Source organism: Mesoplodon bidens (genome assembly GCF_964165515.1).
Source record: "Mesoplodon bidens genome assembly, contig: HAP1_SCAFFOLD_81, whole genome shotgun sequence".
Taxonomy (NCBI): domain Eukaryota; kingdom Metazoa; phylum Chordata; class Mammalia; order Artiodactyla; family Ziphiidae; genus Mesoplodon; species Mesoplodon bidens.
In genome coordinates this window covers 2,079,892-2,107,612 of record NW_027672552.1, presented here as the reverse complement: position 1 = coordinate 2,107,612, position 27,721 = coordinate 2,079,892, and the positions used below count along the sequence as shown (strand labels likewise).

The 27,721-nt window shown below is 35.3% G+C and overlaps 1 long non-coding RNA gene across 2 annotated transcripts; it reads left to right on the top strand.

Annotated features, from left to right (window-relative positions):
• Nucleotides 1-4,931: 4,931 nt before the first annotated feature.
• Nucleotides 4,932-27,454, top strand: LOC308610060. 2 transcript variants are annotated; one of them, XR_014014416.1, is made up of 3 exons: nt 4,932-4,964; nt 21,350-21,568; nt 26,774-27,454. It is a non-coding gene; the product is annotated as an uncharacterized lncRNA (long non-coding RNA). The 2 variants fall into 2 exon arrangements; XR_014014417.1 differs by lacking the exon at nt 26,774-27,454 and adding an exon at nt 23,088-23,221.
• The last annotated feature ends 267 nt before the right edge of the window (nt 27,455-27,721 follow it).

Sequence of the window (27,721 nt, the reverse complement as noted above, 5' to 3'; positions counted from 1 at the left end):
TACACACTACTCGAGCCAAGTGCCAGTGGAATATACACACTACTCGAGCCAAGTGCCAGTGGAATATTGCACCCATCCCCTATGTCCTGTCGTTTCAGTTGGGCCAAGGTAGGATTTCATCTTCCACACCACCCCACTCCTGCCCTCCAGAAGAGCCAGCGCTCTGATTCCCCACCAGGGTTGTTTCAGTGTGGTCCAGTGGTGAGCTGAGCCTCCACCCCTTTCCATTAGCAAACAGACTTTAAAAGGTGGTGCCTGACAGGCTAGTTAACACTGGGCTGCCCTCACACATTCGTGGGGTCCAATGGTGGGACTTAGCCTCCGTCTCTCTCTGACATCAATAAGAATAGGATGTTACAGGTTGGAGGGAGTAGGCACCCCACTAACCCCCAACACATGGTGTCAGTGAGACCCAGTGGGGTGCTGAATCCCCATAACCATCCTGAGGCAGTAAGACAGAATGAGATGGCACAAGCAGGGCTAGTTGGCAGTTCTCTTCCTCTTACCTTGGTGTCAGTGGGGCAAGCACGTAGCTGACCCTCTACCCACACCCGGCATCAACAAGAAGCAATGAAGTGGGAGGAAGGACAGCAAACACTTCACTTCTCCCCTCCCCTGGTGTCAAGAAATCTACTGGGGAGATGAACTTCCACTCCTACTAAAAGGCAACACAATGATATTAATGTTCCCACTTTTGAGGGGAAGGTGTCAGAAAGGCCAATAGGAGCTGAACTTCTACTTTATCTGTCTTCAGTGAGACAATGTAAGTGCCCACTTTTGCTGGGGTATCGTCACTAGGGCCCAATGGAAATCTGTACGTAACCTCCCAGTCCTCATACTACGCCTCAAATAGGATGACTTCCTTCTAAAAAGTAATAATAAAATTAAATGGGATACACAGTCATATAATAACTCACAATGTTTAGAATACAATGGAAAAATACTTATGACACCAAGAACCAGGAAATCACAGAATAAATGAGAAAAGACAATAAACATACACCAACACTGAGATAAAACATCTGTTGAAATGATCAGACAAGGATTTTAAATAAGCTGTCACATAAGTGCTTCAATTAGCAATTATGTGTTCCTTGGCAGAAATGGGAAAAATAGAACATGTAAACAACTAGAAGCTATAACAATAAAAACAAATCAGAACAGTAGAACTGAAAACTACCACAATCAAAAAACTTTGCTCAAGAGTAGAGTGGAGATTACAAAGCATAGAATCATGAACTTAGAAGAGATCAATACAATGTACCACATGTACAGAGAAAAATAGACTGAGGGGTAAAGATGGGAGAAAGAACAGGATCTCAAGAACGTGTAAACAGTAACAAAAGCACTAACATTCATATCATCAAAGTTCCAGAATGAAAACAGAGTGCAAGTAGGACTGACAAAGTATTCAAAGAAATCATGGCTAAAAAGTTCCCAATTTTTTAGAAGACATAAACACAAATTCAAGAATCTGAGCAAACCCAAAGAGGAAAAACGCAAAGATATCCTTGCCAAGACGCGTCATAACTAAACTTCTGAAAAGTAGAGACAAAAAAAATCTTGAAAGTGGACAGGAAGAAACGATGCATTACTTATTGAGAAACACCAATTCCAATGACAGCATATTTCTTGTCTAAAACTCTGGAGTCAGAAGCATGGACATAACATTTTTCAAGTGCTAAAAGAAAAGAACGCTCAGCCACAAATTCACGCTTTCTATATCCACTTTCTTGTTTGACTTACATTAATGGACTACTAACTCATCTTTCTATATCCAGGACTGCCATCACCCTTCTCCAAAAATCTAGTCACAGTATTTCCAGAGTGATCTGTCTGAAAATGAAACAACTTTTTCTTATAAAAATACCTGATTGTGTTATGAAACTTTTCTCTCTTCTAAGTTACCAGTTAAAATCCTTCAATGGATTCCCATCTTTCTTGGAGTAAAACCTCACATCCAAACTCTCTTTGTCCTTTTGGGCTGCTGTAAGATTATGGTGCAGGTTGGGTGGCTCATAAACAACAGGCATTTTTTTCTCACAGTTCTGGAGGCTGCAAGTGCAAGAATAGGGTGGCAGTATGGTCAGATGAGGGCCCTCTTCTGAGTCACAGACTTCTCATGGTAACCTCACATGGCAGAAGAGCTTCAGGAGCTCTGGGGCGTCTCTTGTATAAGAGCACTAATACCATAATCATTTCCCAAAGGCCCCACCTACTAATACTATAACCTCCGGAAATTAAGATTTCAACGTATAAATTTGGAGGGGAACACAAAGACTACACCATAGCACTTACTATACATACATGGACCATTCATGGTCTGGCTTCTACCACCCTCTCCATTGTCTTCTTTTCTTACACTCCAGTGAGCATTCTTTTTTTTTTTTTTTTTTTTGCGGTACGCGGGCCTCTCCCTGTTGTGGCCTCTCCCATTGCAGAGCACAGGCTCCGGACGTGCAGGCTCAGCAGCCATGGCTCACGGGCCCAGCCGCTCCGTGGCATGTGGGATCTTCCCAGACCGGGGCACGAACCCGTGTCCCCAGCATCGGCAGGCGGACTCTCAACCACTGCGCCACCAGGGAAGCCCCAGTGACATTTCTTATACTGATTATGAATGGAACTCCTTTCTGGACTGATCCTTAACCATTCATTTTCTGGCAAACATGAATTTATCTTCTCTTTTCCTCAAAAATTCACCCTTCCTTCATGTTACATATCCATTTCCATTGCCTTCTACAGGAAGTCCTACTGATATCCCCCATATACTACTGTCCACAGCATGAATTAAGGTCTTACCGTGTCTTCCTATAGCACTCTGTAATAATTTTTACGGTAACTATGGATTTTCTTATTTGAGTGTCACAATACATTGACTTCTAGGTGGCACGATAATGATTTTAGTAACAGTAACACTGGTGCCTAGTTTAACCCATGGCCTACTTTAGGTGTTCAATAAATGTTTGTTGAATGAGTGAATGAATGAATGAATGAATGGTCAGTTTGAAATCTTAATCATGTTACTTTTCAAAAATCTGTTAAAAAGATACCCACAGTTTTCCAGAAGATTAGGGACTTAGGATCTTCAACTTGATTTAATAGAGGAAATTTTTACTCATACATCATGCTTAAATACCTCAAAGTAAAACCATTAACCCAGGAATTTAAGGTTACCATTTGGACTTGCAAGCCAATAATTAATATCTCCTGCTCCCACTGTATTAGATGGTTTCAATGCTCCACTCATATCTCCCCAGCACTCATCATTCCAGTATATGCTGATAGACTCATGCTACCACCTGCAATTATCCACCTTAGGGCAGGCCAGAAATGTACAGGAGTTAATGTATCTGGGTGTAGCTTTCAACCAAGGACAGAGGGGACTGGAAGATAAGTACTTCAAGTTTCTCACCAATTCTTGGGATAACTCTGAGACATGTTCTATAGAGTTTCACAGAACTCCCCTGAAGTACTGGCAGCAGTTTCCTGCAGGAGTAATTGATTCAGTAATGCACCTCTGTTGGCTTCCTTCCATGGCTCCATTCTCAATTCCCACTCCACTTCTCAGTTTTCTGGAAGCACCTCCCAGATGCACAGTTGGCATTCAAATTATTGCCTCAGGTTCTGCTTCTAGGGGAATTCAATTTATAGCCTCCTAACAATCCAGTGCTCCTTACAGAGCCATCACTGGTACAAGTACCAAGGCATGGCACATTATGTATCACCCCTCCTAAATCCTAATATTTTGAAACAGATAGGAAAGAGCACGACCTTGAAGAGAAAAATCGTTTATATGAGAATAGCCAATGGATAAAGGGAAGGAGAGACAGTGCCATTTGTTTTCCATTAATGATAGTGTGAAATTTATGGGCAGATGGTCTAACAGGTGTGACTATAATTTGAGGGGCCTGCTCCCTTGGTTACAGAAGACTGCTATTGTTATTATTATGGAAGCACAACCTCATGACTTTCTTGCTTCACTTGATGTAGCCTTTTCCTTTACCCTTAAATCTTTCTACATCACTGAATTGCAGCCAATAGATTTATTTTCTCCCTATGGCTCCATCACACAAAAAAGACACACATGTGCACACACACACACACACACACACACAGAGTTTTGTGTATGCCAGTGCTAGAAAAGACAAGCTCATGGTGCATGTATGCGATGGATATTGTACATTACAGGTCTCTGTGAAATAGTTTTCTGCAGGTTCGTATGTTTATTTTATGAATAATTAACTTTAGTAAAGTTAATTTCCTGAAGATCTTGATGAAGCCTGAAGAAAGGAAGTAAATTTTAAAGAAAAAGACTTAGAAACTTGCCCTTTTTGCCCTCTCTTTGTGTCTTAATGAACAAAGGATAACTGGGCCTTTTTTTTTTTTTTTTTTTTTTTTTTTTTTTTTTTTTTTTTTTTTGCGGTAGGCGGGCCTCTCACTGTTGTGGCCTCTCCCCTTGCAGAGCACAGGCTCCGGATGCGCAGGCTCAGCAGCCATGGCTCACGGGCCTAGCCGCTCTGCGGCATGTGGGATCTTCCCAGACCGGGGCACGAACCCGTGTCCCCTGCATCGGCAGGCGGACTCTCAACCACTGTGCCACCAGGGAAGCCCAAACTGGGCCTTTTTTGAAGTGTTTGCTTGGGTTGAAGACACAACATGCAACCTGTGCTTTTATCATAATATGTTCAGTTTATGAGTACACAAACTTATAAACCGTGAATTTCCCTAAAGTTATTATACCATTTAGAAGATGTTTGCTTGGACGTTTACTTAAAACCAAACAATTGAGGTCTATATGTCCAAATAATTTCCTTCTCTCTTGCTGTCTCCATTTCAGTTTCCTGAGTTTCTGGGAAGGCCTGGTTTCCCCAAAGGAACGATTTCTGGTAGAATTCTGGAAGTCTGACCCAAGAAAAATAATCCAGTATAGCTAATGAATTGAGGACAAGAAGGTTTCCAATCAGGTAGGAACATTTAATCTCATACATTACAATCACCTTAAATAAGGTGTGCTGATAGCTGGATATGATATAACTGCTTGGAAAAAGATGCATATCTAACCTACCCCACACGGAAGCTGTTCTCAATTCCCTTAGAGGTTGTGGTGTTTATCAGAGAGTGCCTTGGGGGAAAATGAATACAATAACAGTATGATGCTTTTTTTTTTCATTTTTAGCTCATTGTTGCCAAGTACACTTGGTGATCTTGGTGCCTGTGGTTTAATCCCAGGAGGTTAGACATGTGGAACAGCACATTAACCCTCTTTAGTATTTTCTCCCAAGACAAATCATTTTTATAGGTTGTCTCCATGGTCTTCTAGTTGCTTATCAAAATTAAGCATCATGTCTTCTAAGTGAGTAATAGCCCCAGTCAGTGTGAGGAAATCAGCTTGGTTCTTATTGGGGCACAAATTCTTGGTCTTTGCACAAAGTGGGTTCACATAGGGAGTTAGAAGGAGAAGAATGGGGCATGCGAAAGGGGAGTTCTGTGTTCTCATTTACCTATGCATGTTGAAACTCTACTAACAGTTTTATTTTCATTAGCAATTTGTGGTAAAACTTAGGGTAAAGGGAATAATGAAGCTGTGCTATTATATGGCAGGACAAAAGATAGTAGTGACATCAAAGTCAGGGCCTATCCATCTCATTTGCAGTTATATACTCAGTGTTTAGCCTAGCATTTGACCCCTCATCAGTATTCAATAAGAAGATGCGTGTTGAATGATTTAGGGATGAATTAATGAATGAAAAAAGTTAATATGGTCGAAAATGTGTTTTATCCTTGTATTTTCGTGTGTTGACTTCTGTATTTCAAGACCCAGCACTGTAACTGACACATAGAATATAAGCAATAAAATTTGCTGAAAGAATGAATGAGTCCCCACAATTCTAAGAATAATTTTAAGACCAACACAGACCCCATATCTACCATGGTCTATGACAGAAGTATCCAGAGATGAAAGCCTGATCTCAGCTAGTGGTAGAGCTGACAGAATTTATCTAGTTTTAATAATTTACAGCTCATCCCATGACATCTAGGCATAGTACCTACGTGAGCCATACAATTAAATGTGGACTGAAAAAAAATGCACAACCTAAAAGTTGAGAATTATGTTTTATTTGGAGGACATACTGAGGACTTAAATCAGGAGACAACCTCTCAGATAGCTCTGAGGGACTGTTCCGAAGAGGTAAGGGAGGGCACAGGATATTTAGGGGTTCTTGCAAAAAAACAAAAAACCCAGGTAGTTGGAACATCAAAAGATTACTGTTAATTAAAGAAACTAGACATCTTAATTAAATAAATTTAGCACTTTTCTATATATGGTGAGATGCAAGAATCTGGTCTCATGGAAATCATTCCCTTGATATGCACTTTAATTATCTAGGGCCAGTATCCTGTTTTCTCCATCCTGAATCCCCTCAGGGTGCAGCATTGGGGGTGGCTTCAGTGGCTGATGGCTTGATGGCTATAACATCCTTTGTACTGATACCGCAGGCTACATTCTTTGTCCACGTAAATGACTTGAATATGGATAGTAAATCTGTGGATTTGCAAAACGTAATTCTTGGAGCATTTTTAGAAGGACAAAGTTAAGGGCAATTTCAGAAGCACTAGCAGCTAAAATTGCTATTTATACTTTTCCACCGGTAGGTAGTAATCTGTTGTTGCTATCTTCAGTATTCCCAAGGGATAACAAAAGCCATTTAATTCTAGAAAGAAATGTAAACTTTAGCACAATGCAACTTCCATAAAACCAAACACACAAACACACACCCAACTCTCGCAGATATGAAGTAATAATCTAAAATAGAATCCTGGAACTAATTGCAAAAAAAGAGCAAATGTACTCATATTGGATTTTATTCTTTTATTAATGTTTGAGATATATATATATGTATTTATTAATAAAATTCAGAGTTGCTATATGGAGAAATAGCTTTGTACCAATATTGTCTTTGTATGTGTTTATCAGTAATGTATGAGATTGCCTCCTATGCTCCTTTTCCTTTATTCTCTTGCAGGCAGTAGATGTAGTTATCAGTTGTTTTTAAAATTTCTAGGCAGCCAAAGGACTAGTATCACTTAAATAAAGAAGGCAAATTGTCCTAAAGTAGGAACAATTTTCCTTCATTATGGCACATAAAGTCCTCCTATGAAGGGGGAAGAATTTCATAGCTAAAAGCTTTCAACTACAGAAGATGTATGAGTAACTATGTATGTTGTTTCAAAGTGGACTCTCTATAATTAATGTCTAGGGGTTATCTTTGGTATATAATGGATTTTGATTTTTTAAATATTATTAGATAATCTACAAAAGAATATATTTAATTGTATGTAAGTTATGAGAAATAATAAAAACTCCTGCAAACACACCACCAAAACTAAGAACTAGAATCAAAACTGCTGAGTCTTCTCTCTGTTCTCTACCCTGATCCCACCTTCCTGCTTTCACCAAAGAAATCACTCTGATCTTGGCTTTATGTTGAACATCCACATAATTTTTATCTGATTTTGCTTATTATTGAGATTTATAAAATTGATATCATACTTTAGTCTTCTGTGCTTGCTTTTTTTACTCAACATTATGTTTCTAAGGTTCATCCACTTTACTTTAACTAGTGTTCATTCATTTGTACTACTGTATAATATTTTATTGTATAAATACAAGAAAATGTGTTTATTATTCTATTAATGATATTTGGGTTGTTTGGGGCCTATTACGGACAGTACTTCCATGAACATTTATTTTAATGTTTCCTGGTACACATGTGCAAGATTTAACATAAGTAAAAGAGTAGACATACTAAGAGTAGAATTGCTGAGTTGTAGGGAATTCAAATATTCAACTTTAAAAATTCATGTCAAAATGTTTTCCAAAGTTATGGAATCAATTTTCAGCCCTTTTGCTCTATAACTTCACCAGTTAGAATGGCCATTCTAGTCTTTTGTTCCTTGTATTAGTCTGCTCAGGTTGTCCTAGCAAAATACCTCAGATTCAGTGGCTTAAAAAACAAGAGATTTATCTTCTCACAGTTCTGGAGGCTGGAAGTCCAGGCTCAAGATGTTGGCAGTTTGGGGTCCTCCTGAGGCCTCTGTCCTTGACTTGCAGATGACCACTGCTTCCTTGCTATGTCCTCACATGGCCTTTTCTCTGTGTGTATACATCCCTCTTATCTCTTTCTCTTCTTACAAGGACACCAGTCATATCAGTTAGGGCCCCACCATTATGACCTCATTCAACCATAATTATGTTTTTAAAGTCCCTGTCTCCAAACAGCCACATTGGGAGATGGGGCATCCACATACGAATTTTAGGGAACACAATTCAGTCCATAACAATTTTAATTTGTATTTCTCTAATTACTGATAGGCTGAGAATCCTTTCATTTGTTTAACAGTTGCCTATGTTTCCTATTCTGTGAAGTCCAGAGAATATCTTTTGTCCATTTTTCTACTGTTTATCTTTTTCTTACTTATTTGTATTGTTTTTTAAATATAAGCAAATAATCTTTGGTCAGCTATATATGACACAAATAAGTTATTTCATACCTTCTAACATTTTTAATGTTGTCTTGTGATAAATAGCGGCTCTCAATTTTAATGAAATCAAATTTATCTTAGCTTAGTGTCTTTTTGTTCTACTTAAAATGTCCTTCCCTAGTTTAATGCTACCCAGATATAGTATATTTTCTTCTGAAAGTTCTAGTGTATCTTTGTTTTATATTCAAGCCATTAATGCACTTACAATCGACTTGTCTGTATTATCCAATTTCTTTGTTTTCTTATGAATAATTAAGTTTTCCAGGACCATTTTGGGATGAATGGATTTTTTAGGTGTGTCTGAGCTGTTCTTGACCATTCACATAAATTTCAGAATTGGCAATCCTGTAAAACCTCTATTAAGTATTTTTATTGTAATTGTATTGACTATATAAATTAAGTTGGGGAAAACTTACACCATTATGATGAGTCTTTTCAATCCATAAACAAGATGTACCTCTCCATTTATTTAAGACTTCTTTAACATCTTTCAATAAGGTTTCATTTTCTCCATAAATGTCTTGCACATTTTTATTTAGATTTATTCCTAGGTAGTTTTTTTTTCCATTTTAAGTAATTTTTAAGCTCTCTCTTTGTTCCTGGATTATAGAAATCCAATAGGTTTTTGCATCTTGAGCTTATATCTAGCCATCTTGCTAATATTGTTTTTTAATAAGAGAGAGGATTTTCTTAGCAAAGAGGAATAAATGTAAAATTAAGTAAAAAGGTTATGGGTCAGCTCTGGTCAATAGAACTTTCCATGATAATGGAAATGTTCTTAGTGCTGTCAAAAACTACAGCCATTAGTCACATGTGTTTTTAAATTTTTAAATGTAAGTTCAATAAAATTAAAATTTCAGTTCCTAAGTCAAACTTGCCCACATTTCAAGTATTTAATAGCCACTTGTGACTAATGGACACTATACTGCACATTATATCTCTAGACTATTAGACTGTGAAGCCATGGCGTCCCAGGATTTTATCTTTGTCAATGGCATAGTGAGATCTTTTATGTGACAGTTATTCTGTTATTAAAAAGAGAAGTTACTTAACCAAGTCATCCCTAACTTTTTGAAATAATCCAACATAGCTTTCACCATCCATGAATTTCTTGAATCATATTTATGTTTCTAAACTATTTCTTGTATCAGGTGTTCACTTTGTACCAAGTTCATTGTCCTAAAATGGCACATACCAAAGTATCAAGAGGTTCCCTTATTCCTGATAAGCTGTGATTGGATGAAGAAGACCTTGTTACCCTGCCTGTCTGATTTTTATTATAATCAGATGTTAATCTGTACCAGTCTCCATATTCAAAATTCACCTTCAAAATTATATGTTATTTACATGATGGTTGTCTTTATTTCATTTAGCTAGTATCATGACCTTATAAATGCAGTTTTGGTCATTTTCTGCTAAAACCTCATATTTATCTGTGTGGAAAAACATCTCCTACTTGTTTGCCCTCTTATAAACTCTTCCTGTAATTTAATCCTCATGAGCTTTATTTCCCCTAATTGTAATTACTTAATATTTTGTAAAACATTTAAGAGATCACTGGTATGCTCTTTTTTTCAATCATCTATACATTTAAACAGTGTGTTGCAATAAGAAATAGTACTGGTAATCAGAAGACCAGAGTCCTAGTTTTACCCATAAAAATGAACTATATGTGCATTTAAATAAGTTTTATATAAGGTTATATAAGGTTTATTCTGATTCTAAAATTGTTATGATTATTTAGAAAATTATGTGTGAAATATGGCATTATTCAAAACCAATAGAGGTTTGAAATCTATTAAAAATCTACAAAGAATTCAACTATTTCACCTTTTTCCCTGATTTGATATTAAACTGTAATCCTTCATCTTTCACTTACAGCATGCTGTAGCTGCTGTTGACACAAAGACAAAATATAATGTCTAAATATTGTGTACTTGTTTTTTAAATGAATACTTTTGTTTAAAATTGTCTTTTACATAGATTCTTGATTTCCTTTTCACAACTTTTCCATTCCCCATGCTACTGCAATCAATCACTCATGATAGAAAATTATTCTCTTTTCTGTTTGCTAAAGCTCTTTTTAAAATACCAAGTTTCAAATGATCATCAATTCAAGAAACTTTGGGAAATGAACCTCATCATTTCCAGAATGAATATTTTGTTTCACTGGCTACCAGGACACCATCCTCTCCTAGATTTCTCCCCTCCTCACTCACCATTCCTTGGCAGTCTCCCTTGGTGATGCCTCCCATCCCTCAACGTCTTTTAGAATGCCCTAAGGCTCATTCCTGGCCCCCTTCACTCTCCATCTACCTTAACTACTCATGAGTTTTAATCTAGTCCCATTACTTGAATGGGAAGATGACTTATGATTCCCCAATTCGTACTTCTAGCCCTAAGCACTCACCTAACCTCCAGACTCCTAATTCCAATTTCCCACTAAATATCTCCAATCTATGCATAATAGACATTTCAAACTTAGCAAATAAAACTAAATATTTTGCTTTGATCCATCCATTGCACTCCCGTTTTTCCTGGCTCCATAACTCATCCAGTTGCTCAGGCCAAAAATGTTAGATTCATCCTTGAACTCTCACTTTCCCACAATTCCTGTGTCCAGTGCATCAGAAATTCTTGCCAGTCTAACTTGAAAATACATCCTGAATCCACCTACCTCTCACCTTACTCTTGCCGTCTTTACTTACTCCAAGCCATCATTGCTTGCCTCATCTAATGCAATAGGCAGCCTCTTCCACAACCTCCTTGCTTCCTCCCCTCTTGCCCCAATCCTTATAGTCTATAACCAATACAATAGCCAGAATAATCACAAAAAAAAACATGAATCATATCACATTATTTCCCAAAACCTGTTCCCATCACTTTAGAATAAAAATTAAACTTTTTACCTGTCCCACATGCTTTATTCAGTATTTCTTCTGCCCTACTCTCCAAGCTCGTTTACTACTACTCTTCTCTCACACACACATCCAGATTTTCTTTCTGCAGTGGCTTTCCCAACATCAGGGCCTTTGCACTTGCTATTCCCTAAAACCTGGAAGATTTAAAAAATCTGTAAGGTTCCTCCAAGCAAGATCTTAGAAGGTATTTACATTTCATTTTGTAGAGACATTTGGTAGAAGACATTTTTGCAAAAGATAGATACATTTTACTTTGGCGGCTATTCACACATCTGGCAATTTCCAAGTTGGTTAAATAACAAATGTGAATTGATGAAGCTAAAATAAAAGAACTGTAGTTGGTGAGACCTATGTGTTTTAAACCGTGAACTTTGAGGAATTGTAGACATGCAAACTCCACCATGGTTTCAGTGTTAATGTGTGAGAATTAGCTAAGGTATTTTCCAAATACTCATTACTCTCTAAAGAGCTTCTGAGCAGGAAATCAGAACAGGGCCTGTGGACCTGAATTTTATCTAGTACCACAGTTGATTCTGTTGCAGGTGGTTTTCAGTCAGCCCTTTGAGAGACACCAAGCTGGGGTATTTGCCCAGATATGATTACCAATGGTCATGCAAGTCACCAATGAGATACAATCGAGAATCAACAAATGACTGAAAAGAGTGACAAAAGAAGAAGAGGATCCAGTAAGGATCAGTAGAGACGCTATCCCAAACACTCTTGGCTAGGAGTTTTACACATCCATTCATATAAATGGATGATAGTTAACAGCCAAATGGCACTGCACATTTTTTTAAGTTGCTGAGTATTAAAGTGTATGGCTAAGCATCATAAGTTTTGTTAAATTATATTTTGGTTGCTATAAAATTAGGTGTACATTGTGTGTCATAGATGTAGGGATACAGATGTGTAAATATATGTCATTGTTTCAGTTCTTCAGCTGCTACTTCATAATGTCTTTGCAACTTCTAAATGAAGGGCCTCTTCAAATATTGTTTAGAAAGGAAAGATACCTGTTCATCCCTGTCCACCTCCCTTTCTTCATCCCCTTCCTTGTCCCTTCCCTTTTTTTTTATATCTTTATTGGAGTATAACTGCTTTATAGTGTTGTGATCCCTTCCCTTCTTGAACAAATTAGTCCATTAAGTGAGGTAAAATAACCCTTTGTCAGCATGGGGGAGGTGGGCATTCAAGGAACCAAATGACTTGGCATTGGGTCTCAGAGTCTGAGAAAGGGGAGAGGATGTCTGCATAAGGGAGCCTGGAGTTGACTGCTGAAGTCTGATTCGTGTGAAAGGGCATCCACATGAGGAAGTGGCCTTGGCAACCACTCTGTACAGATTGTCCTAACCCGTGCCAGGTGGAGAAAATGTGCAGATGGGAAAGTGGCAGCTACAAGAATTTACTTAAATACAGGAAGATTGATCAAATAATTAAGGATATTAAAAATATGGTAATCAGTGTTATTTTAATATCTGTGGAGGGAGTTAAAATATGAAAAGGGCAAAAACTAGAATGAAAGGGTGTTGAAAGGGAATGGAGGATGTTAATGTGAACACATGATTTTCAATATAGAGACATTATAGAAAAAACATAGACTATATGCATATGTTTATGAATGTGTTTGTGAATATGTGTAAATGGTTATGAATATGTGTTTTCATATGTGTGTATGTATATATGTACATAGATCCCCTAGCTCTGCCTATTGAGAGTACCTGGGACCACTGCTTCCCAAGAGCAATGAATACACCTAGTGTCCAGATCTTGGTTTCTAAATACAGCTCTCCAACTGAAGGAACTAAAGGTCTTTGGAGAAATGGCTGATTCTAGAACCGCTACAGGGAAAATATAAGATGACCCTAGAACATATTATTGTTTCAAGAAGTAAGGGATCAGCCATAAAAAGAAGCGAAATTGAGTTATTTGTAGTGAGGTGGATGGACCTAGAGTCTGTCATACAGAGTGAAGTAAGTCAGAAAGAGAAAGACAAATACCGTATGCTAACACATATATATGGAATCTAAAAAAAAAAAAATGTCATGAAGAACCTAGGGGTAAGACGGGAATAAAGACACAGACCTACTAGAGAATGGACTTAAGGATATGGGGAGGGGGAAGGATAAGCTGTGACAAAGTGAGAGAGTGGCATGGACATATATACACTAGCAAACGTAAAATAGATAGCTAGTGGGAAGCAGCCGCATAGCACAGGGAGATCAGTTCGGTGCTTTGTGACCTAGAGAGGTGGGATTGGGACGGTGGGAAGGAGAGCGATGCAAGAGGGAAGAGATATGAGGATACATGTATAACTGATTCACTTTGTTATAAAGCAGAAACTAACACACCATTGTAAAACAAGTATACTCCAATAAAGATGTTAAAAAAAAAGAAGGGATATATCACAGAATAATTGGGAAACATCAAAGGATATAGAAGCCAAACTGAAGGGGTTTCCACTGGACAAATCTTGAACAATCTCAGCCTCAAAATAAATAATGGCAGAAACGTATTATAGTCAATTGAATAAAATAGGAGTCTATGAGTTCATACTGATTTAAATAATTAAATTGAGTAAATTATGTTTGATGAGGAACAGGATATTTACATAATTACAAAGTGCCTTACCACAAAAATTATTAATAATGAAGGAGAAAAAAATAACTTTACAATGGAGAAGACTGGGTGATACACCTTAATCAAATGAGTCACATGATATTCCAGTAAGGTTACAGGTTAAAAGTTTGCCAAAATTGTTTGATAGGAAGCAGTGAGAAGAACAGAGCTTCACCACTGTGTTATTCCTGCCAACTACACATATCCTGAATAATCATGAGACAAATACAAACAGCTAAATCCTACAAAATAACTGATCCATATTCTTTAAAACTTTCTAGTTCATGAGATTCAAGGGAAGCCTGAGTAAATTTTCCAGATTAAAAAACTAAAGAGAGAGGACAACTAGATGCAACATGTGACACTGGGCTGATCCTTTTATTATGAAGGACATGATGGGGATAATTGACAAAACTTGAAAGGGGTCTGAGGATTAGTAGCTCTGTGGTCATGTGTCAGTGTTAATTTCCTTATTTTCATGATTATATTTGGATGTGTGTTTGTAGGAAATACTAGAGGATTTGGGGGAGACATTGCATTGTGTTAGCAACTACTCTCAAATGGTTTGGGAAATAAATTATTTTTATTGTCATTTCAATCTTTCTTTAATTTTCGAGATTGTTAAAAGAAGGCAAAAAAAAGAGGAGTAACCCTCCTTTTCCTGGCGACTGCCATAGTTAAAAGCTCAGTTTACAATGGTGGTCAGTTTTTCAGTCTATTTGTGCTAATTTCTGTTACTAACAACATAGCATCTTATTTTCTATTTGAGGTTTTTGGATTTTTCCGAATTATGCTTTTGCTTTTTATTCTATCAAATGTCTATGAATTTGATAAAGTCCTCGGTATTAACACAAAATCAGTAAGATTCATAAAAATAAAAATAAGTTCTTGGAGAAATTTATAAATTTCTACCTGCATTCAAATTGGAGTAAGTTGGCAAGAAATTTATAAGGGGAAAATACTATAAGGAGCACTCCCATTCAGAAACTCAAAATGGTTGCACGTGTTTATCTTGTAAGAGGTCTGTGATGAAACAGCAGGATGAAGGCTATATGTCCAAACTTAAATGCAATCTTTTAAATCGCCTTTCGTGTCAGGCCATGTAAGAACTGGGCAATTCAAGAAGTAAATTAGAACAATTCTTATTTTCAATAATTTCTTAGGTCAACACTTAGAATAATGAAAGACTTATCTTTAACTCCAAGAAATCTGGACAGTTATTAAAGCAAATGTGTTGTCCTACTGGCCTACACCTGGTTACAAACAGCAGTACGACTTCAGAAAACCCTGGACACTGAGTGGGCTTTCTAACTATAGCTTTTTCTTTCTATGAAGGTGTTTTACAAGAATGCTATCTTTTGTGAAAATGTGGCCTTTAGAAAGGGTACACTAAGGTCTGTGACTTTTAGACCTAGAAAAGATTTGAAATATTTTCTTAGCCTGGGAATCCACATTTTAGAGGCATAGAAAGAGAAACCCAATGAAATTAAATATTTTGCCCACCATCAAATGGCAAACAAGTAATAACGACAGCACTCAAGCCTCTGTCTTCTAAATCCATTGAATGCAGCATAAATAGATTTCAATAACTGCTGATTATCATTGTCCTCAACACTACATTTCTTCTGTGCCTTATCCCTCTTCTTTTAAGAGGGATGACAACATTATCTGCAAACTTTATCTATAACTATTTTTTTTTAATTTTGCTGTTTTGTAAACTTTTTGTTTCTATGTTGAAAATGTGTAAGGACATTTACCTTCTTTCTTGAAACACCTTTGCCTGCATTTATCACATTTTATTGTTGAACTATCGTGTAGCAATAAGTACAAAAGCGCCTCTAGTAGAGGAGATAATATCAGAGGCAACAAGGTGTGTGTATGGGGGGGCGGGGTTAGAGTTGACATACCTTAAGGGAGATGAGGAGAGAGGGAAGAGAATAGAAAGTTTATTTATTTGAAAAAATATGGCAAGTTAGAGAATTTTGGCTAAACTTAATACAATATAGCTTTCCTTAACTTAAATTCCGGGTTAACTTCCACTCTTTACATTGCCACAGACTAGGGAATAAACAAAGCAAAAAGATTTTTGGTACCACCATTTTGTGTTAATTTCATAAAGATTTCTACAAGACTTTTAAAAAATAAATTGAAAAACAAAAGTCTTGTCTTTAGCTTATTTTCCCTGCATGCTTGCACTTTAATAAGTTGATAAATGGCATTTAAACTCAATAGTTATGATTAATTCTGTCCCACAATTTTTAAAAGCACTGGGGATTGTGTGCGTGTGCATGTGCCCACCTTTACAACCAGTAAAATAAAGTTCTTGATCCAAAAATTATTATCACTTAGACTATTGAATAAAATCAGATATGATAGAGGGGCCAGCTGTTGGTAGGTTTAAAAGTCACCCTAGGTGATTAATTCATGCAGCAGTGTTGCACGTCTCTCTTTAGATGAAGCACTTAGAAGTAGAACCAAGCATGGATCTAATTTCATATCTGAGATGTGTTTTATTTAGAGTTCTTTGGCAAGTGCTTGCTCTATGTGTTTTTATAGTCTTTGGTTGTGCTATAAAAATGTCAAAATTATGAATTAACAGATGTGCAAAAGTGAAATCCTAGAAGATAGGATAAACATGAAGTCCTCTAATTATCACTCAAATAAGTTTGGTTGACACAGAACTGGGAATCAGATAAAGACATTAATAATTCATAATGCTGAAGTTAAAATCTTCTAGTTACAGTACAAAAGAAATCCTAATTTGTACCACAAGGTAATGAATTCAGTACTTTTCATTTGTTAAACATTTGCTTATTACCCTGCACCGTGCATATAAAACTGTTCCCAAATTTGGAGGGCAAACAGGAAAAACAGACACTCTCTACCCTCAAGTTGTTTATACTGCAGTCAGTGAAATTTCTCTACTTTGAGATCTTTTAATTCCTCAGCTCATTGTAACATCTTCTTCAGATGAATTGTTTTTTATTTGTTAAAACCAATGTTTAGTACTTGAAATAGTTTCTTCAATGTTCCTGATAGTGAAATAGAGTCATCATGGTAATTTCCAATACTAATTATAGAGTTGATAGGAGAAATGCTCAAGATTGATAGTAAAGTGATTTCAATAATCTACAAAATGTCTTGAGGTTTCCCAGATAACAACTTGTCTCCCAGACAAAAATGCACTTATTATTTATCTTCCAAGCTTATAAAAATTTTTGTACTTTAATCATATAGAGATTTTACAACATCTTTTCATTCATATTTTAAGATATTTTGTTCAGTAGATTATCTCATTTAGAAACTATTGATTTATATATACATACTATGTAAATATTAGTATACATTTCTCAATGACTAGCTTAGTGCTTTCTTAACTACTTAAATTTGTTTAATTCATATTGTTGTTCTTCAGCATTTCTTTTACTCACTGGAGCCTCTATCCTACTGACTTCAAAAAGCCTGAAAAATCTGAAAATCCCATTTAAAGTAACTGTATGGAAAATCTTTAAAATAACATATAATAATGGTAGAGAAGAAGTGTATTGAACATTGTGCTGAGATTATTCCATTAATAAAGAGATTAATCAATAATTCTAATATTCAGACATATAATCAAAATGAAAAACAATCATAATACTGAGCAATGACATTTTCAATAAAGGGAGATATTAAATATTGTATAGGAAACTAGAATCTGCAAAGCAGACAAGTTGGCAATGATTATACATATATTTAAAATATGTTGAAACAGTCATAGACAGTTTTTCTTTTTGGCTGAAAAGAGGCCTATTGAAGTGTTTAAGCACTACTTCAACTGGAAGAGATATTTAGACACTATACAGAAAACACGATTGCAGAAGAGCAGATATTAGCAGGTGTGTGAATGTGTATGTCTTTTTTGTGTGTGTGTGGTACGCGGGCTTCTCACTGCTGTGGCCTCTCCCGTTGCGGAGCACAGGCTCCGGATGCGCAGGCTCAGCGGCCATGGCGCACAGACCCAGCCGCTCCGCGGCATGTGGGATCTTCCCAAACCGGGGCACGAACCCGTGTCCCTTGCATCGGCAGGCGGACTCTCAACCACTGCGCCACCAGGGAAGCCCGTGTATGTCTTTAATTAATGTATTTTCATTCATTCAAAACGGGAAGAATGCCAAATTTACTTTAAAGGTGGCATTGTGATATGTTAAAGTTCCATTCCTAGACTTTTGCTGCTGTTGCTGTTCCTTTAGTATTCACCAAAGAGTACCGTCCTGTCATTTATCCAAGTTAGAAATCTAGGAGCAATCCTAGGATTCTCATTATAGGGTCCACTACCTTCATGCTCCCCCCTCAATAAGTAACACATTCTTGGCTCTCCTATATAGGAAAGCTCTCTCCAATGTACGCCTGCTCTGTCACTCTCTGGGTCCAGCATCTCTGCCTCAGCCTCCCATTGAAGTCACTTCTAGTTCATTCTGTGCAGGGCCATTTTTAAACCTTCCTCAGTCCTAGGCAATTGCCCTTTTAGAAGCTTTACCCTAAATGTTATCAAATGCATTAAAATGCGCCCAAGTCACATATCCAATATAATTTATAGATAACTATATGAAAGCTGAGTAACATTGCTGTTGTAGTAATATTAGTTGAAAATATTAATTACACAAGTTTTGATCTCCATTTTGCAGATTTGTTTTCATATTCTGGAGCCCTTTTTTTCAGGTTCCAAACAATTTTCTAAGTCCTTCTCAAACTCCTAGTCCCTAGTGAGTGTGCTTTTACTGTCACAGGGTTGAACAGCCCAGACAGCAAGATGTCTGAAGATGAAGACCATCACAGGGATGAGTAAATCAGATACGTGGAAGTTGGAATGCAAAGTGTTTGTAGAAAAAAATATACAAATCAAGGAAGAAATTGCAGTGTCAATTAATATGATGTATATCAGATGACAGTATTAAAAAGCCAGGTGAAAATAAAATAACTTAATAATGTACCTATTTGTCTGATTGTTTACTAGTGATATACTGCTCAGTGTAAGGTGAGAACCACAGATCTTATCTTCTGGAAAAAAACCCTTTAAGCCCTAACAGTTTCAGTTTATAAATTTCCTCTCTAATAAATGAGGAATAAAATAATTTACAATAAATTAATTATTTCCTCTTCTGAAGGTACCAATACCACAAATTCAGTCAGAAGATGGATCAAGTTTTTCATACATTTCTCTCATTTCACATTTTTTAAATAAATGAGACTATATTTTGTCTAATGACTACCAGAACAACTATCTGGAAACTGTGACTTCATTATATGTGAGAGAGTATTTTAGGAGATACAGATGTATATTTAGATGGAGATATAAATACATAGCATATATAAACAATATTTAATCAGACACAGGAAATGTAGGATAGCTCCAGAGTGGTACACCCTATGTTCTGAGCTGCTCCGAAATGCAGTTCCTTTTTTTTTTTTTTTAACATCTTTATTGGAGTATACTTGCTTTACAGTGGTGTGTTAGTTTCTGCTTTATAACAAAGTTAATCAGTTATACATATACACATGTTCCCATATCACTTCCCTCTTGCGTCTCCCACCCTCCCTATCCCACCCCTCTAGGCGGTCACAAAGCACCCAGCTGATCTCCCTGTGCTATGTGGCTGCTTCCCACTAGCTATCTGTTCTAATGGGAGTTCTCTGGGCACAAAGGGCACTATTTTCTGTAATGAGATTAGAAGAAAGGATTTGCTAATAATTGCTTCTATAGCAACTAAAAATCTTGGAATCCCACCTTTCAGCATTTTGAAAATCTTAAAGGGGATGTTGTCAGTAACAAAAAAATTGAAGACTGATTATGTATTTAAATTAATGATTCTTTAAATTCATCTTTTAAATTGATTCATGCTTCTCAGAAAATAAAATATGCTAATCCATATATCCTTTTTCCACTGCGTAGGGCAACTATATCTAAAAACAAAAATACTATCATTTTACTTTCCTTTACTATATTCCTCCACAGCTTGTGTTGTACTTTCATATTTTCTTTTCATTCTGCTAGTGAGATATATATCCATATATGTATGTATACATATATGTATATATACACATAATATTTAGATTTTAGATATTTGCATTATGCAGGGCAATCCATAAAATGGATAGATGCTTAATTTTAATACCATTGAATACAATTTTCATAATTTTATACTTTAATTATTTTTGGAAGCACAAACCAGAAAGGGTAAAGCAAACTTGAAATGGAAAAAGATGACCAAGCTGGCATTTTTCATTTCAGACTTTATATTTGGACTACTCAGTGGGACAGATTATAATAACAAACTTTTGCTTTTGCAGGGAGGTCAATCTTTGCTTCTGCATTGCCTCATCTCTTTTAATCCCATCCAGTTTATTTTTCATCTCAGAAACTATATTTTTCATCTCTAGGAACTCAATTTGGGTTATTTTTATATCCTCTGTATGTCTATTTAAGATGTTGACGCTTTCCTTTAAACTTTTTGAACCTATGAAAATTAGTTATAATAACTGTTTGAATGTCTTTGTTTACTGATTGTACCCTTTTTCAGTCTGTTTTCATTAATTAATTTTTCTCCTTGTTATGGGTTATATTTTCCTTCGTCTTTGCATCCCTAGTAATTCTAGATTGCATGTCAGATATTGTGAATTTTACTTTACTGGTTGCAGGGCGTATTTGTATTTTTGTAAATATTTGTAACTTTGCTCAAAGAGGTAGTTAAGAAATAGTTTGATCATTTTGAGGCTTCCTTGTAAGCCTTATTAGGCTGCAAGTGAAACAATTTAGTCTAGGGCTAATTTGGTCCCACTACTAAGCCTATACCCATTGAATACACTGTGTACTGAATACTCTAGTTGATGCTGCATGTATTAAATTATATCAAAACATATTTGTATAATCTTAAAGCAATAAATGCAACACATAAAAATATAAAAAATTTTAAAAATTAACTTTTATTAAATAAAACAAAAATGTTTTCTTCTAGTAATTGTAGTATTTTAACATATTTAAATACTGCATCCCTATGAAATTCATTTTGTTAATAAATATGAAAAGAGAATCCACCTTTATTTTTCACAGGTGACCAGGGACTTGTTCAAACACCAACATTTAACTGTATTACACAAAACATTATGCCACTGGTTTTTATGGGTTATCATTATAATTAACACCTTTATACAACCGTTGTCTTGTGCTGTTTGTTGTTCAATGTCTAAAAGTATTGTTTAATATATAAATATATTTTTACTTTTAGCAGTTTAAGCCAGGAGAGTAAATCCAGTTCCTATTACTCCATCCTGTCCAGAAGCACAGGTCTTAAGTGAAATTTAATACCAAAGGAACAGTTCCAAATTTTACAACGGATCTATCACTGGTTGTTAGCATATCTTCCCACACCCAAGACACCAAGATACCTTCTACTCACTGTTAAAGCTTTATGATGAGCAAAACTTCCACCACTGTGCTTCCTTAGCATGTGAGTATATTTTTAACTTACTGGTTATATATATTCTCTAATTATCCATTATTTTGTCCTTCTTTTTGATTAGATATTGATATCCACATTTTTTTTCTAATAGCTCACAGAAATTTCTCTCATTAACAACACCAATAGAAATAACAATAAAAATCGCCTTGGGGGACCAAATTTATATCACATTATCAAGTTTTTATTTTGCTCCCATAAAACTTCTGCAAAATACAACCACTGTCTATCATCAGTATCATTAGAACAAAACCAAGTCATTCTAATCTCAAAAGCACAATATTTTATTTAACTTAATAAATTTCACATTATAAAAATTTTCTCATAGCATCATCCTGAATTCCTCAGTATTCACTAATATTGGGGGATTTTTCTTTCAGTTATTTGAGACTAAGGATGATTTTATTCATCTCTACAACCTGGTATATATATGTACAATGTTTGTCAAAAGGTGGATATTCAAAAACATTCTTGACTAAATTATGGTAATTCATGTGATCAGTTCTGCAGTTCTTAAAACTTTAAATTACTTGTTAATTCTAAGAGAAAGTCAGATAATTTTTAGAAGGATTTCCAAACCATGCTAAAGTGTCAGCCTTCATTTCCTTGTGTGAGGGAAACAGGAGAGAAATAGATGGTTTTAAAGTTCTCCAAGCTTCTGTGTCCTTTATACATCCACAATTTTAATCCTTATCATTTTCAAGATTTGCTAAATTACTTGAGGTGATCCATTCTCTTATTAAAGTTACATATTTTATGTCACATACTGAGCATATGAACAAATAACTTACTGATAAATGACAATGCCCATAACATCAGGTTAATCTGATTTCCATGAAATGAGCTATAACTTCAAGAATATTAATTCATCTAATAAGGGTGATGATTTACATAATGTTGCCTAAAATATTTCTCTTGATTATTTAAGAGAGTTTTCCTAGGGGAAAATAGCTGGGAAGTCTATAGAAAAAAAAAAAAGACAACCATGATTAATTTAATTCCAGTCTAAAGGACTCCATATATAATGTATTTGAGAAAACCAAGTCACTATTATAGATTCCGATAAATGGTTGTATATCTGAGATATTTTTAATGTAACCCAAATTATAAGAAATAGTTTTTTGGTATAGAAGCAACCACTCTTTTACCTAAAGGAAAATATAAAATCTGAGTTCATTGAAAATTTGCCTCATTGCCCTCTGTTAGTTTGTGCCTGCCCCATCCTTAGGGGCCCAGTTAAGGACTATTCTATCATCCATACATCAGAAGAGAATGTCTGTGTTCTATGTTGATAGTCAGTCTAAACAAATATTTATACAGTTGAGATCAGAGATATAAAATGTCAGTTCCAAATCCACCCATGATGGCACATATACCAGACAGATGACAAAGGTTATAAAGGCCTGTGAAATACTTGAATCATATTTTGCAACCCTTGAAAGAATTCAAGTTGGAGATTAGCAGAAACCAGGCTCAGTTCTGTCCATAATCCCCTTTATCTGTCTTCTAGCCAACAATATGAAAACCTGAAGCCAAGCTGACAAATAGAGTGTGAAGGGCCTTCTACTGCATTTAAGAAAAAACTGAGACTTGCTATAGGTAGAAATTATCTTTTCTATTACTATTATTGTTGATGTTGTTGTTATTCATAGAAATAATGAAAAAAAACCCCTAAATAACATTATTCTGCTGGATTCTTTACTATATGCAACACAATAAATTAACTCGCTTCATATTACACTGGGCATATAACATGGAAACATGTGCAGAGAACAGAAATCAGTATCTGTACAGACAAATGCCCCTGTGATAGAGAAATCTATTATTTTAAGTCCAGACAATTAGATCTATTAAGGTGTAAGAGTGTTTCAGTACAGTCCTGCTAAAAGTAAACCTTAAAAGTAAATCGAAAAAAAAAAAGGAAAACTGATGCCAGTTAGATACAAACTATAAGATTATGCTATGTATATGGGACAGGATAGAACTCTGAATGCACTCACATGTAGGGAAAGCAATATTAGTGACAAATCAACTAATGTCCTTATTGAGCATAGACGTTCCAAGAAGGGTGAAGAGTACTGTATATTAGATGTAAGACTCATAATATTCAAGTTAGTTGTAAAAGAAACAAGGTAAATGCTTTCAGTCAATAGGATAGGCTGAACTGATATTGAGAATCCTTTCTTGCAATCTGAACACACAGTTTGTTATACTTGTGTTTTCTTTTATATGTTGCTTTTACATGTAGCAACACATAAAAAGAAAATGAACAAGCTTACAAAAAATGGGGGGGGGATCCCCAGTCTCAGGATTTAAGGAGAAAAACAAATTCAACATTAGAATAGTGAGGAGGAGTTGAAACCAAGAAATTCAAGGGGGCCCTGGAAATAATAAGCCTTGTTTTTGAGGGCTGGCTTTAAATATCTGTTGTCTTATCAGAAAACAGGTAGATGCTGTTGTCTTATCAGAAAACAGGTAGATGCTGGAAAACAATAGAATAATATCTTCAAAGTACTGAGCACATATAGCTGTCCAAATTAAAATTCTACACCTCATTTTAAAAAACTACTCAAGAACAAGAAGTAAAGAAATTTTCATTCATAGACAAAGAGGAATTACCACCCACAAACTGTAACAACAACAACAACAAAATGACTAAAGCAGTAGCAGCAGCTATTGGAATTGTCTGAAGGCATTAAAAAATATTCTGATGCCTGAAGCCAATACTTGGAGATTTTTTTTTTTTTAACCAGTGATCTAGGCGGTGTTTCAATAATGGGAGCTTTAAAAAGTTCTCACATAATTCTCATGTGTTTTAGGCAAGATTGGAGACCATTGTACAAAGAATGTTCTTCAGTAAGAAAGAAAATAAGCATAATAAAAAGAAGTAGGAAGGTGCACTGAACAGTGACCAGCAAAGAAATTTGTAATGTTGGAATGAATCTGAATAACGGTTGAGTGTAAAAAATAATAGCCAATGGGGGTATGTACAAAGTAAAACTAAAACACTAGATAATATACTGAAATACTGGAGATCAGATTTAAAATTTGAGGGGTCCGTGAACCGCTTAGGAGGAAGATGAGATAATTAGTTTTAGACTTTTTCAAGTTAGAAATATATGTCAAATTTTTCAGAAAACACTAAAAATGAAGACTTCATATATGATTCATAAAAAGGTAGACCATAAAAAGAGAATGAAAAATGTGTTTAAACGAAGTTAGTACCGGGAGGGATAAAACATGGAAAAATAAAGGAGAAATAGATCAATAATCACAATACATTTGATCACAGAGACAATAAAAATAAATTTAAAAATTCCAGTTTATGCTGCTTACAAAAGACATATATAAACTATTTTTAAGATGCAATGCAATACTTCACTCAAAATAATTAATTATATACATGATAAATGATTTTTAAGATTACATATTTGGCATGATGACATGTCTACAAATTTTTAAAACTCAAAGCAATCATGTGTTTTTCATGGATTCATTTGCATATAGTAAAAAGTTCAAGCATGGATTCAAAGTATTTATATTCAATTCATGATACCAGTTATCTAAGAAGAGGAAAAATGGGACTGAAATGAGAATAGAGAGGAGAGAAAAGAAATGTGTGTGTATCTGTGTGTTTGTGTGTGTGTGTGTGAACACACGTACAACAAATGTGTGCTTCTTTCACAGCATGATTCACTGTATTCCATCACAATATTAAGAAGATTTCACACAATATGGGCATCTCTGCAGAAATTAAAATTGTCCCATGCTTATGTGTATTGGGCAATGAGCTCACCTTACTATTTCCATCCATTCTTCAATTAAAATCTAGAAATGTGAATGGGCTGTTAGAATTTAGTTAGTGAGCCAATTATCTTTACAGAACATGCTAGTTATGCACAGCTTTTCCTTGGCTTAACTATGTTTTAAAATAGCAGGCATTCATTTTACGTCTTTAATTGATGGCTATCACACACAATTAGTTTGAAATTTCTTATCAATATGCTTGAAATATACTTGGTTGAATCATTGGAGTAATCTTTTTTGAACTTACCCAAAAGTATGTGTTTAGCCTTCCTAAACACAGTGGCACATTTCCAAGTACAAAGTAGTTGCATTAGAATTATTCCTAATGTGAAGACATTCAATATTTGTGGCAACAAATTTTGTCTTGAAAACTTAGCTTCCAGATGGAAGAAAAATAAGGGTAGAAATGTATTTAAAGGCAAATTTGAAGATGAGAAATCAAAATTCACATTCCATAGTGAAAGAAAAAGGGTTAGTAATTACAGAGAGAAAGGCAAATACAGTGCAAAAATTATTGGAACATATTTTGCTCAATTACAAACAAACTTGCATGGTAAGTTGTAGCTTCCATTATTGCACCAATTTGTAGCATATTTTAATATTTTCATTTTGAAAGGAAAATTTTAAAAAGTCATCTATTGGTTTTTTAGAAAGTATCTAGAGTGGTTGAAGTGAAATAACTTTCAGAAAATGTGTTAAAATGGGGCTACAAAAGACTTAGGAGGACATAAGCTTGGTTCTTATTATGGACAGTTTGCAGATCAGCCATGGGGATACACATTATTTCCAATTTAAAATGAATGATGATTCTATATACATATATATGCATCTTATCATATTGATTATAAACCAAGTAAAATCTCATGAAATCTAAGTATGTTTGAAAAACTTAAACCTATTTTTATGTTTTTCCAAACACTAGAAAATGAAAGCAATTTCTGTTGTTTGTCATTTTCTTTTGGACTCTCTTGGCTTCCTGAAAATGATTATGTCAAGATATTGGAGAAATATTCATAGGAAGCAACAGAGGCCATGAGAAAAGAGACCTACACTGCTTCCTCATTAGAAAAAATAAAATAAAAACTCCTGTCTATCCATTTCAAATTACACTCAGGGATGCTTATAATATAGAATTTGAAAGTTGAATACATACTAGTTGTCAAGTAGTCAGCCCCGTTGATTATTCATGCATTCCCTCCTAAGTATGTTGTTCTTAGAATTCAGAGGGGTCCTTTAATCACACCCCCCATCTTGACCACTCACATCTCCAGATTTTCCTACTTCACGGCATATTGGTGTTTAACTTATTAAACAAATATTTGTTGAACAATTACTATGCATGCTAAGCAAAGGGGATCAAAGATGAATGAATATTCATTTGTCTTTAAGGAGACACAGTCTACTGGAGAGAGGCAGAACTGTGAACAGATGACTGCATAAAGAGGCAAAGTCAAGTCTTATTTATTCAGAGGAAGAAGTCCCCGTGATCAAGCAACAAGTAAAATCATTTCAGTGTGCAAGACGTGGATTTGTGATTGAAAATGCACAAGCATATTTATTATCCATCATAGATGATCACCTATTATAATCAGGGAGATTTCTTAATGGCACAGCATCTAGAGGAGGACGTCATGCATGAACCTGTCATATTCAGAAAGTAAGGAAGTGGCACAGTGGGAACAATTCAGGAAAGTAAATAAACATGACAGTAGGTTTTAAATCTACTTTACCTGTTCTGACTATTATTAATCTATTTGGGCAAGTGGTAGTTTTCATTGATGTTAGCATTTTTTCATCCACGACTTGAAATCAGACATTAAATATTAATATTATAAAAATATTACAAATGGAATTCATTCACAAATTTATAAAAATAGATCAGCACCAGAGACCTATTTATTGGAAACAAAGTAGGTAGAACAATGAAACTCATTTATAGTTCCTCCTCAACCAAAGTGGACAGAAGTTTTATATGTAGAGGTCAATCCTGGGCCAGAGGCTATTTAATATTTTCATCAAGTCTAGGATGATAGAAAAGCATGTGGATTTAGTCATTTACAGTTCTCTTTCGTTGATAAGACTGATTAATACTTTGTCAAGATCAAAATTCAACATGACCGTAATATGACCTTGACAAATCGGAGAAGTGGTTTAAAACAATGCAATTTAATAAGTCTAAGGGTCAGGTATGGGCTTTAGAGGGATTGGGAAGGAAATGGAAATTATAATAATGTAGGTGATACCATGCCAGTTAGAATGCATTTGTGTGTGTAATATAATATGTAACAAATAATATTGAGTATGACTTGAGTCAAGAATATAGCAATAGCTTTTTTT